Raw genomic sequence first — 13287 nt, 5'->3', positions numbered from 1 at the left:
GACATATGCAGAATGGGTGTCATTTCTGGGAGGATCAAACTCTGCAGCACTGGCTAACTCATGCCGTATTTGAGGCAAATCTGAATTGGTAGTCACAAATGATACTAGAGGATTTCTCAATACCTGTTGTGTACGTAGGGAATAACGACATTCAGGTTGATCGTCTGACTGAGTATTAGAGGTAGAGGGTACAGGATCAGGAGGATTGCCAGAGTCTGTCACAGTCTCAATTGGAACATCATTATCATCACATACTAACTTCATATGATCTAAATGCGATTCTTTATACTGACCAGTACTAATTTCTCTAACCTTATACTTATTGCCAGTGATATGTTCAACTACTCGATAAGGACCAACAAACTTTTGATGAAGCTTAGGCATTGCAAACGTTTTGTTAAAGTTAGTCAGCATAACTCTCGAACCTACTTTGATTTTGGACTGCTTTGCCCGAGTGTTAGCAACACTTGTAAATTCTGCTGTTGATTTATGAAGTGTTTCACGGATTCTTCTAAAGACGCTTTAAGCTAGGCTGGTACGAGTTGCTATGAAATCATCAGGGTTGTAATTTGGTTTCTGGTTAGAATAAAACAACTCATAAGGCAAACGTTTATCTACACCGTACAATGCATAATGTGGAGTGTCACCTATGGAAACAAGCAGAATTTATAGCACACTGCACATCAGGTATAACTTCATCCCAAGTTTCACTGTTGGGATTGATAGTAGCTCTCAAGACATCAAGTACTTTCTTATTGGTTCATTCCGCTAACCCATTGCTGGCAGGATGATGAGGAACAATGGTGGATTTAGAGATCTTGTACAAGGTACACAAATTTTCAAGAATCTCATCACAGAATTCACCTCCATTATCTGTTACTAGGGACTTAGGGGTGGTATGCCTGCAGATAATGCGTTCTTTAAACGCTTTAACTACTGTCTCGGCAGTCTTATCTGCAATAGGAATTAACTCACAATATCTGGTGAAATGGTCTACCATAACACACAGATGTTTGTTGCCCTGGAGGGAACACTGGAAATTAGTTAACAAATCTAGCACAACTCTTTCCCACGGTTCGCTTGTAGTTGGATATACTTGGATTGGATTAGGACCATTAGCATTACCTTTATGTTGCATGCAGACACTACATTTCTTAACATACTCAGAAATGTCACTTGCCATATGAGGCCAAAAGATATTTCAATCTGGCTTGTTTTACTGAACGATCCATACCAGGGTGTGCAACACTTGGTACATCGTGAACTAGCTGTAAGGCTACATTCACTAGTGACTGGAATTACTAACTGGTATACTCTTCTACTAGGAGTACCCAACTCGGCTGTTCGATACAGTAATTCTTGGTTCATGACAAAGTCACTGATGGATGCTGGTGGCTTCACAGTCAGAATAAGATCTACCTGGAGCAGGAATCGAATCACACCAGACCACATGGGATCTGTTCATTGAGCATTCTTTACATCCTCAGCAGTAAATGGAGGGTCTTCAGTTACTATACTAACATGTCGCGATAAAGCATCTGCGACTACATTTGACTTGCCAGGTAAGTGTTCAAAGGTAGGATTGAACTCTTGGATAGTCAAGGTCCATCTGGCTAACCTTCCAGTAGGTTGTTTGTTCTGGAATAAAGGTATCAATGGAGCATGGTCTGTCAATTCATGAACAGGATACTGATAAATAATGTCTCAGAAGTGCTTTAAAGACCATACTATTGCTAAAGCTTCTTGCTCAGTTACTGTATAATTACGTTCAGCCTTCGTAAGGACTCGGCTAGCAAATGCAACTGCGTTGTACTTGCCATCAGTCTTCTGAGCTAGTATGGCACCTATGCCAATAGAACTAGCATCAGTTGTAAGAAAGAAAGGCTTAGAAAAATCTGGAAATTTCAAAATTGGAGCAGATGTTAGCTTTTCTTTTAGAGTTCGGAATGCTCTTTCTTGACGGAAGGTCCAAACGAAAGACCAAGAAACTTGATTTCTGATCTGAAAAATTGATCTTTAAATTGGCTTCTTCAAGCTTACCAAGTACTACATCAAGTCTTTTCAAGTGTGTATCCATGTCTTTAGACATGACGATTATGTCGTCTAAGTACACCATAAGTGCATTACCTATGAGACCTCTAAAGATATTAGTCATGAGCCTTGAGAACGTGATAGGGGAGGATCGTAATCCAAAGGCCATATGGAGGAAGTGATAATGACCTGTAGGAGTGGAGAATGCGGTTAGCTTTTGGCTGTCCTCATGAAGAGGGACTTGCCAAAACTCTTGTAACAAGTCCAGGGTTGAAAAAACTTTGTTATCTCCGATGTTACGTAAAAAATCACCAAGTACAGGAAGTGGGAAGCGATCTGGAATAGTTTTCGCATTTAACTTCCTAAAGTCAATCAGTGGGCGCCAAGTACCATCCTTCTTAGGTACTAGGATCAAGGGCACATTCCAAGGCGAATTGCTAGGTGCAATAACTCCATCATCAAGCATTTGATTGATCAATTCTTCTGCGACAGCAACTTGTGAATGAGGCATTCTGTACGCAGGTATATAGATAGGTCTAGTACCAGGTTCAAGTGGAATACGATGGGACAATAAGTTTGTTATACCCATCTTCTCACCTGGTAAGCAGGGCCCAGGGCCTTCAGGCACTTGTTGCCCCAACAATTGTTGGTTGTGTGGCATGGGCTCTAGGTACGTTCAGGCTTCTACCTAGTAAATTAGTGCAGGCTCCATTGGATTTTTTTTTAAGCAGTTGGGAAGGGAAGGTAGGGGGTGAAAGGAAGGAAGAAAGGAGGAGTAGGAGAGTCAAAAGACAGGAGGGGTAGTGGCGAATCATCGTCTACATGTGGCGTCATCATCGAGGCGGCGGGTGGGCAGCCAATACAGGGATGAGAGTTCCCAGGTCTCAGACGGCCAGGTCCACCAGCCGGGCTGCGGTGTCTTCTTGGGTCGGGTCCCCAGGTGCCATTGGGAAGTGCCTCCGTCGGAGTGGCACCATCGCTGGGCAGTCGAGCAGGTATTGCACTAGTGACTTGGGGACCATCTGGTCGCAATGGCAGCAGTGCTCCTCTCGCACACGTTCGATGAGTCTTCTGGCGGTAGGGTAGCCAAGTCACAGCCGGTGGATCCCAACCTGCAACTTCCTGTCTAGCCTCCGCATGCTCGGTGGGGACATGGAAGGTGACTGTAACATTCTCTTCACTAAGCTTAAGCTCGATGCTGCACTAACCAAAGACAATTCCACGTCGCCTGGAGAGAGAGTTTTATATCTTTATTATGCACCCCAGACCCATGGTGTGGGTGGTAGTCAAAAGATTTCAGATGTACATAATGGGTCCAGGGACTGGGCCGTAAAATTTTGATAGCTAAATAAGTTACAGTTGTAATGAACTATTTACATGTTTATATCTGGATACAATCATTTATGCAGACATGTATTAGGTAAAATACTTTGACATTTGTTGAACATTTCTGAGCGAGTTGTTTCTGAATTTATTAATTTTATCACCACCACCAGATGGTGGTTGTGATAAAATTCAGTCACCACCAGATAGTGGTGATTGAACCTCCCAGAGATACTGGTAACCCAGCCAGAGCCTCACAATAGTGACAGGTGACTCCTCCTACATGATAAAGTGATGATAGGAACTGACTGGTGTCAGTCACCCTCAGTCACAAGCCAATGAAATGCAATTGAAGTTCTTTTCGTATAAACTGACAGCCCAAGATACAATCTCCTCCCTCTTTGAAGGCTTATAACTTGGCCAATTCATCAGTTTTATCATGCATTTGAAGACTAATGTGAGATGGCATACACAGAAGGTGTACTCCGATTCCACTGTCCACAAAATAATAACCTTTATGGTTATAATCATAACCATAATTTTTAAAGAGGTGGACCGGTAAACCAGTGGAAGGCCTTGGTCACATTACAAAAATCTCCAGCTGTAGGTCATATATGACTAAGACCCGCATCAGGAAACGCTTGTTCTGTTTCCTGACTAACATTATGTCTACCCACACTGTCCACAATCCTTTCATACCTGTGTCTGGCTTCTGACACAGGTATACCACAGTTGATACTCAGGGAGTTAAGAGCATTTATGGATGATAAAGAATCAGTTACAAGTAAAGCACCAAGATTAATACATAGACACATTTCAGTGCAAGGAGTATGGCAAACAGTTCAGTTTGAAGGTTATAGGACCAGTTATTGATGGGTGCTCCAGCAGCATAACCAGCTGCGGTAGTGCATTAATAATATAATAAAATCTTTATTTACTACAAGTACATGTACAAGGTATACAGTCCTGGCTGACATCAGTGACATACTACTATATAGAAAGCCGCTTGTTATGCTGAGCATTTCGGGCAAATTAGGTCAGTTTTGTCCCAGGATGCGACCCACACCAGTCGACTGATGGGTGAACATGGACAACAGGTGTCTTAAGGAAACACGTCCTGTTTTCCAGCCGTACCGGGGATTCGATATCCGGACCTCGGTGTGCGAGCTGAGTGCGCTAGCGATCGAGCTACTGGACACCTAACAGAACCATCAACATGCAAAATTTGTGAGTGTGCTGTGTGGATGGTACTACTTACAGCATACTAAGATTGTTCTGTCGAATACCGGGTAATTCTTTACTTAAATTATATAACATGAGCTATGTAACTGAGGAGCTTCCTAAATCATGAACCAATAGCTTCATCATTTCCATTCCAAAAACCAGTCAACATAATGAATTTCGCCCAATATTTTTTATTAGCTGTTTGTGTAAAACATTTAAGAGGGTGATTGTAAATCGTCTCATGCACACAGTCAAATCATTTGTCTCCCCTTGTGGAATGGTTTCATGCATAGGAGAAGTGTGCATCATTTCATTGCGCACATTTTCACCCTGCACACATACAGCTTCACTACCTTACTAGACCTTAAATCTGCAATAATTAGTGAACTTGCAAGAATGGATGTACGAGGATGGCTTCTCCGCTGGATTAAAGGTTACCTGTCCAACAGAAAGTCTTTATTGTTCCAGGGTCATAGAAGTGCAACTAAAAACAGAATTAGGAACCCCACAGGAAGGCGTCCTCAGTCCCACCCTATTTAATATTATGATTAATGCTTTACTAAATGCCAGCCCAATCATTATATGATCAGCTCTGCTGATGATGTAATGATTCACATCACCTGATTCTCCAGCACCTAAAATATCATTAACTAAGTACTAGTCTCGTGTCAGGACCTGGGATTGATTATCTCTGCTGAGAAAATGAAGGTACTTAACACATGTCGTCCACGACAGAGGCGCTCTCCGCTGAATCCACTTGCATGACGGGTCTCGGCTAGAGTATGTAACCAGATACAGGTATCCAGTTGTAATGAACTATTTGCATGTTTATATCTGGTCTTGTAACAAGATTTTTGTCGTCAATATAATGAGAGGCTGTGGTAGATTGAATATACCTGATCCGTGCTTGCTCTTGTATCAGACTGGATGCTTGGAGGGTTAGAAAAAATTCCGAACGAAGCAATTTGGATCAGGCTGGGATATCGTCGTACTGCCAAAATTTTAAACATGCAGAAAGAACTTAATAGTATTCTAAGCATGAGAGGTCGTGTCACTGAACGAAATGTCCTTATTTATAATAATATGCTCAGGCAAACCCATCCAAACCTTTGCACGGAAGCCCTGCAAACTTTCTTCAGCACCGAGGAGCATTTCTCTGCAATTTGTGATATTACCTTATTCCAGACAACTATCCCTCATTTTCTAATTACCCACCCCAAAAAACTCTTATATCACAACCAAAGCTTCGCCTTGAAACCAAATATGATGCCTTAAATTGTATTGATTCCTAAGTCACACAGCACTCTCCCACAAATTATGTTGATGGCTCAGTTCACCAATCCACTGGTACAGCTGTTAGTGGTGATGTCATAAAGAGTGATGGCTCTCATATAACCACTGAAACATACATCTATAACTGGGCTTCTGCCCTTCAAACTGAATTGTTTGGAGTACTCGTTGCACTTAGATGTGTCCATGTATCTAAGGTATCTCCTTCAGAGTGCAGTCATTGTATATCCCACCTCCAAGACTCAAGTCTGGCTAATTGGTTTCCCTGAATTCCTTCAAAGATGTTTACGTTGATCACACTCCAACAGCACATCGAAGCATAAAAACTACTTACCTTCACTCTTCAGGCTCACACAAGCCTGTTGGATGTCTAAGCCTTTAACATTTGAAACCTCCTTTATCTCTTTCCTCCAACCCTTCCTGGGACGAACGACCCTTACCTCTTCTTCCCTCCGTCCTAGTTTGCTTCATCCTCTCTAAATGTCCATATTACCTAACAGCACCTCCTGTGCTTTCTGTATAATACTGTTGGAAACCCTACACTTTCCATTCTCCACATTCCAAATTCTCTGCATAATATTCATACCACACATTGCCCTCCAACACGACATCTCTACTGCCTGCTTCACATCCCACGCTTCACATCCATACAGCAGTGTTGGTACTCGGGTACATTCCCCCTTTTTCGCCTTCATGGATAAGATTCTTTGTTCCAGAGATGCTTCAATGCACCATCCACCTTTTTTACCCTCGTTATTTTTACGGTTCACTTCATTTTTCATAGACACATATTCCCTCCCTCCCTCTAATACGATTTCTAATCTTTCATTACCTAGATTTTTGTTACCCTCATCACCTTGCTTTCTCCTATGTTCATTTTTTTAATCTCCTTTTTCATACCCTCCTCTCAGACACTGCATACCCTTTATGGGTTTAGCGCTTCCCATGATCATAATAATAAAATATACCCTACCAATTTTGTCTGCCAGTATTTGTAATTTGTCTTCAGAATCTTTCAAAAGAGCCATGTCATTGGCAACAAGCAAATGTGACAACTCCCACTTGGTATCAGGATCGTTATCTTTTAATCTCACAACCCCAACTGTAAATGCGTTAAACAACTAAGGGGAAATCAAACATCCCTGTCTAAGCCCTACGTTTACTGGAAGAAAATCTCCCTCTCTCCTACATACCCTAACCTGAGCCTCGCTATCAGCATAAAAACTCTTTACTGCTTTTAATAACCTACCACCTATTCCATACGTTTGCAACATCTGCCACATTGCTCTCATATCTACTTTATCATAAGTTTATTCTAAATCCATAACTGCAGCAATAAAGCTCCTTACCTTTATCTTAGTATTGTTCACTTATATGCTTCAATGTAAATACCTGGTCTACACATCTGTTACCCTTCCTAAAACCTCCGTATTCATCTGCGTTCCTCTTCTCTATCTTAACTTTAATTCTTTCGATGATAACTCCACCATGCAATTTATCCGGTATACTCAACAGACTTATTAACCTATAATTCTTACACTAGTATCCCTTTATCCCTTATACAAAGGAATTATACATGCTCTCTGCCAATCCCTAGGTACCTTTCCCCTTTTCTTGCAGCTATTGAACAAATGCACCAACAACCTCATTTCTGCCTTGATCTCATCTTTCCCAGCTGGTTTACTAATTTTCATTCTCCCTTTCTCACGCACTGCCCTCACACACACTTGTATCTGACTGACTCTTCTTCATTCGTACATGATGTTATACCTCCCTGCCTAATGCATAAAATAACTGCCTCTCTTCTTTTCTCAACTTTTAATAACTCCAGATATTTCCTCCATCTTCCCAGTCCCTCCACCTCCCTGTCAAATAACTCCCCTCTTTTGTTTATAACTGTTAAATTCATTTGCTCCCTTGGTTTTCTCAATTTATTGATTTCACCCCAAAATTTTTCCTAATTCTTATCAATAATTTTTGATAAAACTTCACCCAGTCTCTCACTGGCTCTTCGACTTCTATAATGGATCAAAACTCGTATAAACTTTCTATATTAAGCTGGAATATTGCATCACTTAGAAAAAGATTTCCTGACCTTCACCATAAAGTAACCACTGAACCCATTGATATTGTGTGTCTACAAGAATGCAGAGTCCCTGAAAAATCCCAACCCTCAAATCTACTAACTCTTGTGTTCTATATATTAAAAAATCATTTCCCCATCAACTTCTTGCACATAAGAAAACAGAGGGGCTATAATACCACGGTGTTAGGATATATACTGGGAACTCTGCTCTCAACTGGAGTCCTGCAGCAAATGGTTAGTAGACAACAAACTATCATTACACCTAGGGAAAACTGAAGCCATTCTCTTTGGCACGAAACATAAACTGAGAAGGGTAAATAATTTTAATGTTCAATGTAATGGGGAGCCCATCACTTTGGTTTCATCAGTAAAATATTTGGGAATCCCCTTTGACCCATGCATGTCAGGAGAATTGATAGGGAACAGTGTAGTAAAGAAAGCGAATGCCAGACTGAAGTTCCTGTATAGACAAGCACAGAGTCTACCTACTGAGGCTCGCAGGACCCTATGTCTAGCCCTTATACAATGCCATATGGATTACGCTTGCTCTTCTTGGTACTCTGCCTTGACAAAAAAAACTGAAAGATAGACTGCAAATCACCCAGAACAAAATCGTAAGATTCATCCTGGGGCTGGGACCAAGAGAACATGTAGGCCAGGATGAATTACAGCAGTTGGATATGCTGAATGTTGAAGACAGAGTAAAACAACTGAAGCTAAATCATGTTTATAAATTTGCTCACAGTGTCCAGAATATCTTGCTGTCAATTTTGTCAAGGTTGGGAACCAAAGCAATCATAGTACTAGGGGGAGAGAGCACAACTTTGTAGTACCCACAGTCAGTGGCCAGGCTTCAAACACCTTTTATTGTACAGCAATAAAGGAATGGAACAGACTGCCCGCACATGTCAAAGCCAGTCATAGCATGAACCAGTTCAAGAAGAGTGCCAAAAGGTGTCTGATGAATGTAGCTACAGAAAGGGAGGGGAATGATTTTCTATTTTTTAGCTAACATACGTGTAAATTTTACCTTATTCCTAGTAATGACCCTCGTATTGTAGATAGTCTTAATGACCTTGGTTTAGTAGATAGTCTTTTTAGTATGATAATAAGATGTTATCTTCATTGTAGAATAATAAGAAAATATTATAACCTTTATATTATAATAATAAGGTAAAAGGACCCCAATGGAAATAAGTCACTCTGTCTGACTTTTTTGGGTTATCCCAGGTTCTCTACACATATGCTGCTATGTATGATAATTCTATGTAACTGTATTTGTGTATACCTGAATAAACTTACTTACTTACTTATAACTTGTACGCTCCTGCTGATAAGTTTAATTACTTGGAGCTTCCAACTTGTGCTCAGTTTGAACCTGCTCTTATTATTGATGATTATAATGCAAGACACAAAAGCATTGGAAACTCTCAGTTTGGTAATCGTAATGGTAATCAACTGTTGTGACTCTTAAACAGTCATGATAATGTGCAAATTTTAGGTGACCTTGAACCCACACATATCTATGGAGGCGTCCTTGATCTGTGTCTTGGCTTCAACATTACTTCTGCCAGCTGTGAGTCTTCCATTGTAACAGATATAGCGTCTGATCATTTCCCAAGGCTAACCTCTCTAGATATTGGTAATACTATCCTTCCGGGTGTGATATTCAAACGGAAACGTTTTAATGTTTCCCCTGATCAGCATGATGACTTTGTTGCACATGTGACTGACTGATATAATTCCTGAGTGTCCCTCCGTTGAGACCTTTAACAATGACCTTGTGAGCAGTATTCAGAATTACTCAGAACCGCCGCTGAAACCCCATGGTAATATAAACTCATCTAACTTCCATAATAATCATACCTCCTATAAAAGCCATACTTATTACATTGATACTAAACTTCGAACACTGAAACGTACTACTCGCAGGCTAGGCCTAGCCTATAGAAACCATCGTACCCCTGGAATGTTGAGGCTCTTCCAAACTGCCCTTGCTGCTGCCAGAGAGCGTATGACAGAACTGCGGCAAACAGACTGGTGTCATTACGAACTCTATCTCTATACAGAGTTCAATTAGAGGCCCCCATTATTATTTACCCCGGGCACTCTAAACTTACCTACTATGCCCTATACAACAGTTTCTCTCATTTTAGCATTTAGAGCTCCCACACCAATTATTTTCGCACTTGATTCAAAGCTTCCTAAAGACGCGCTTAAATCCTCCCAATCTCTCTCTCTCTCTCTCTCTCTCTCTCTCTCTCTCTCTCTCTCTCTCTCTCTCTCTCTCTCTCTCTCCACACATTTCTTCCAAACTTTCTATAAAGAACTTTTCACATCACACCCTTATTCTAATCGACATAATTCATGAACTTATACACTTATATCCCCTCTTCTGACATAGTTAATCATTTAATATTATTGTCACACCTGACTTAACATTATTATTACTAACACAGATATACGAAGAAAGGCCTATTGTACCTAACCATAAATCAAGTGTCTAGACAGGAACCAGTCCTTAAGCAAATAAAAGCAAGGGCAAACACAGAGTGATTTTGAGTACCCGTATATTCCCTTCACCAATGTTTACAATATAAACAGTTCAACAGAGCACAAAGATGTTAATGAGCGATTGACTTTTCACCTCATACAAAATAAGATTTGTTCGGATTTTTATCCCGGGGGGTTAGCCATCCAGGATAACGCAAGAAAGTCAGTACGTTATTGAAAACTACCGGTCTTATTTCCATTGGGGGTTCTTAATTTTGTCCCCCAGGATGCAACCCACACCAGTCGACTAACACCCAGGTACCTACTTACTGGTATGTGAACAGGGACAGCAAGTGTAAGGAAACATGCCTAACGTTTCCACTCTACAGGGAATTGAACCCGGACACCTAGTATGTGAGGCGACAACGTTGGCAACAAAGCCATGGGATACCAGTATGTATGTATTCGAGCAGCCTCAGTCAGAGTTTACCCCGGAAACAACACATAGGGAATCGGAAAAACCACGGCCCCTCCACAGCTGCTCCGACGTAGCTGCCGGTTTGGCTTATGCAGAGGGAATGCAAGACGTGGTTGTGTGATGAACGCCAAATTAATTGAAACTTTCTTGATGCACACTACACCGTTGACACCCCACTGAAATTCTTCTACCCTATTGGTTCCACGTAGAGCTAGGATATCCAGCTTCATTTAATTCATAGCATTCACAATCAATTCTTTCTTCTCATCCATACTGTACCCATGCACATTCAAACGCCCCACCTTTAAAAGTTCATTTTTTTTCCATTTAGTTATTTATACAGAAGTTACAAGCCTTTTACGCCACGCATGTCTTACTGAGGAAGGACTCTTCTCCATGTCCCCATGGTAATGAAAGGAAACACTGTAAGAACAAGGACTGTTCAACGTGGTATCTCCACTGCCTCTAGCCTCCTCACTACAATGTTTAAAGCCCATGATTCACACTCATATAAAAGTGTTGGTACCAATGTTCTCTGGCACATTTTGCCTACACAAATAAGCTTTTTTTCTTTCTACAGATGCCTTAACATACCACCTACAGTTTTTGCCCTCGTCTACTCTGTAATTCACCTCGTCTCTCATAGACCCATCTGCCGACATGCTCATTCCAAAATATGTGAATGCATGCACTTCCTCCATATTTCCTTCAGTTTGATATCCAATCTTTCACTGCCTAGGTTTGTTGTTGCTCTCATCACCTTAGTCTTTTGTATCTTCACTTTTAATATTCCCCTTTAGGTTCCTTCCCCAGCCTTTAAAACATTTGTTCAAAATGTTCCAAAAGAACTGTCATCAGCAAAGAGCAACTGTGACAACTCTCACTTGTATCTTCTTCAGTGTCGTTAATCCCACACTTCTCAACACTCCAGCATTCACTTTTTACATACACATCTATAAATGGGCTAAACCTTCAAGGGAGGCTTGAGTCAGGTATGGGGGCTCTCGATCCAAGGAATTGACTTATCCTACCATTCCTTGGATGCAATATGAATGCCTCCTATTATCTGGATGCTATATGACCCCCACGGGCTTAGCGCTTTCCCGGATTAAAATATATGTTAAACCATGGGGACATCACACATCCCTGTCTAAGGCCTACTTTTAGTGAGAACTAGCCTCCCACTATGCATAATAGGCTGGATAATGAGAACCTTCAAAACTAGGGATGCAAAGCCCATGATGATTCTCTTCAAATCGCTTATGCTCTCTAGGCTGGAATACTGCTGTACACTAACGGCCCACTTCAAGGCTGGCGACATTGCAGACCTGGAGAGTGTACAAAGAACTTTCACGGCACACACAAGTATAATAAGGCACCTAAATTACCGGGAACGGTTGAAGTCCCTTGATCTGTATTCCCTGAAACGTTCCCAAAACTACTCAAGATGGCAAGGGTTACACCAATACATAAAGGTGGTGACCCTACAGACTTAAACAACTATAGGCCAATATCTAACTTACCATTGCTATCCAAAATCTTTGAGAAACTCGTGCACAGGAGACTGTATTCATTTATAACGGCTCAAAACATACTCAACCCCTGCCAATTTGGATTCAGGAAAAATAAAAGCACTAATGATGCAATCATAAAAATGCCAGATCTGCTTTACACAGCATTGGAAAATAAGGAATATCCACTAGGAATTTTTATTGACCTAAGAAAAGCTTTTGACACAGTAGACCACGCCATCCTACTCCACAAACTTGATCATTACGGTATAAGAGGCCATGCGCTTGCTTATTTCAAATCTTACATTACTAATAGGTATCAGTACGTCACCATTAAAGACACAGCATCAGCAACACGGCCACTTGATACTGGAGTTCCTTGGTCCCCTGCTCTTCCTCATATACATCAATGACCTTCCAAACGTATCCCAACACCTGAAACCCATTCTCTTTGCTGATGACACGACTTATGTCATCTCTCACCCTAATCTTGCCACCCTCAACACCATTGTGAATGAGGAGCTGATTAAAATATCGACTTGGATGACAGTCAATAAACTTACGCTTAACACTGACAAAACCTACTATATTATGTTTGGTAGCAGAGCAGGAGATGCTCAAATTAACATTAAGATTGACAACACTCTAATTACCAGAAATAATAGGGGCAAATTCCTAGGCTTATACCTTGACAACAACCTGAATTTCAGCACCCATATCCAGCATATAACCAAAAAAGTATCCAAAACGGTTGGGATCCTCTCCAAGATACGATACTACGTGCCGCAAAATGCCCTTCTCACACTATACCACTCACTTATTTATCCATACCTCACCTATGCTATTTGTGC

This window comes from Cherax quadricarinatus, chromosome 18 (genome assembly GCF_038502225.1).
Source record: "Cherax quadricarinatus isolate ZL_2023a chromosome 18, ASM3850222v1, whole genome shotgun sequence".
Classification (NCBI taxonomy): Eukaryota; Metazoa; Arthropoda; class Malacostraca; order Decapoda; family Parastacidae; genus Cherax; species Cherax quadricarinatus.
Note: the sequence above shows the minus strand (reverse complement) of the source record.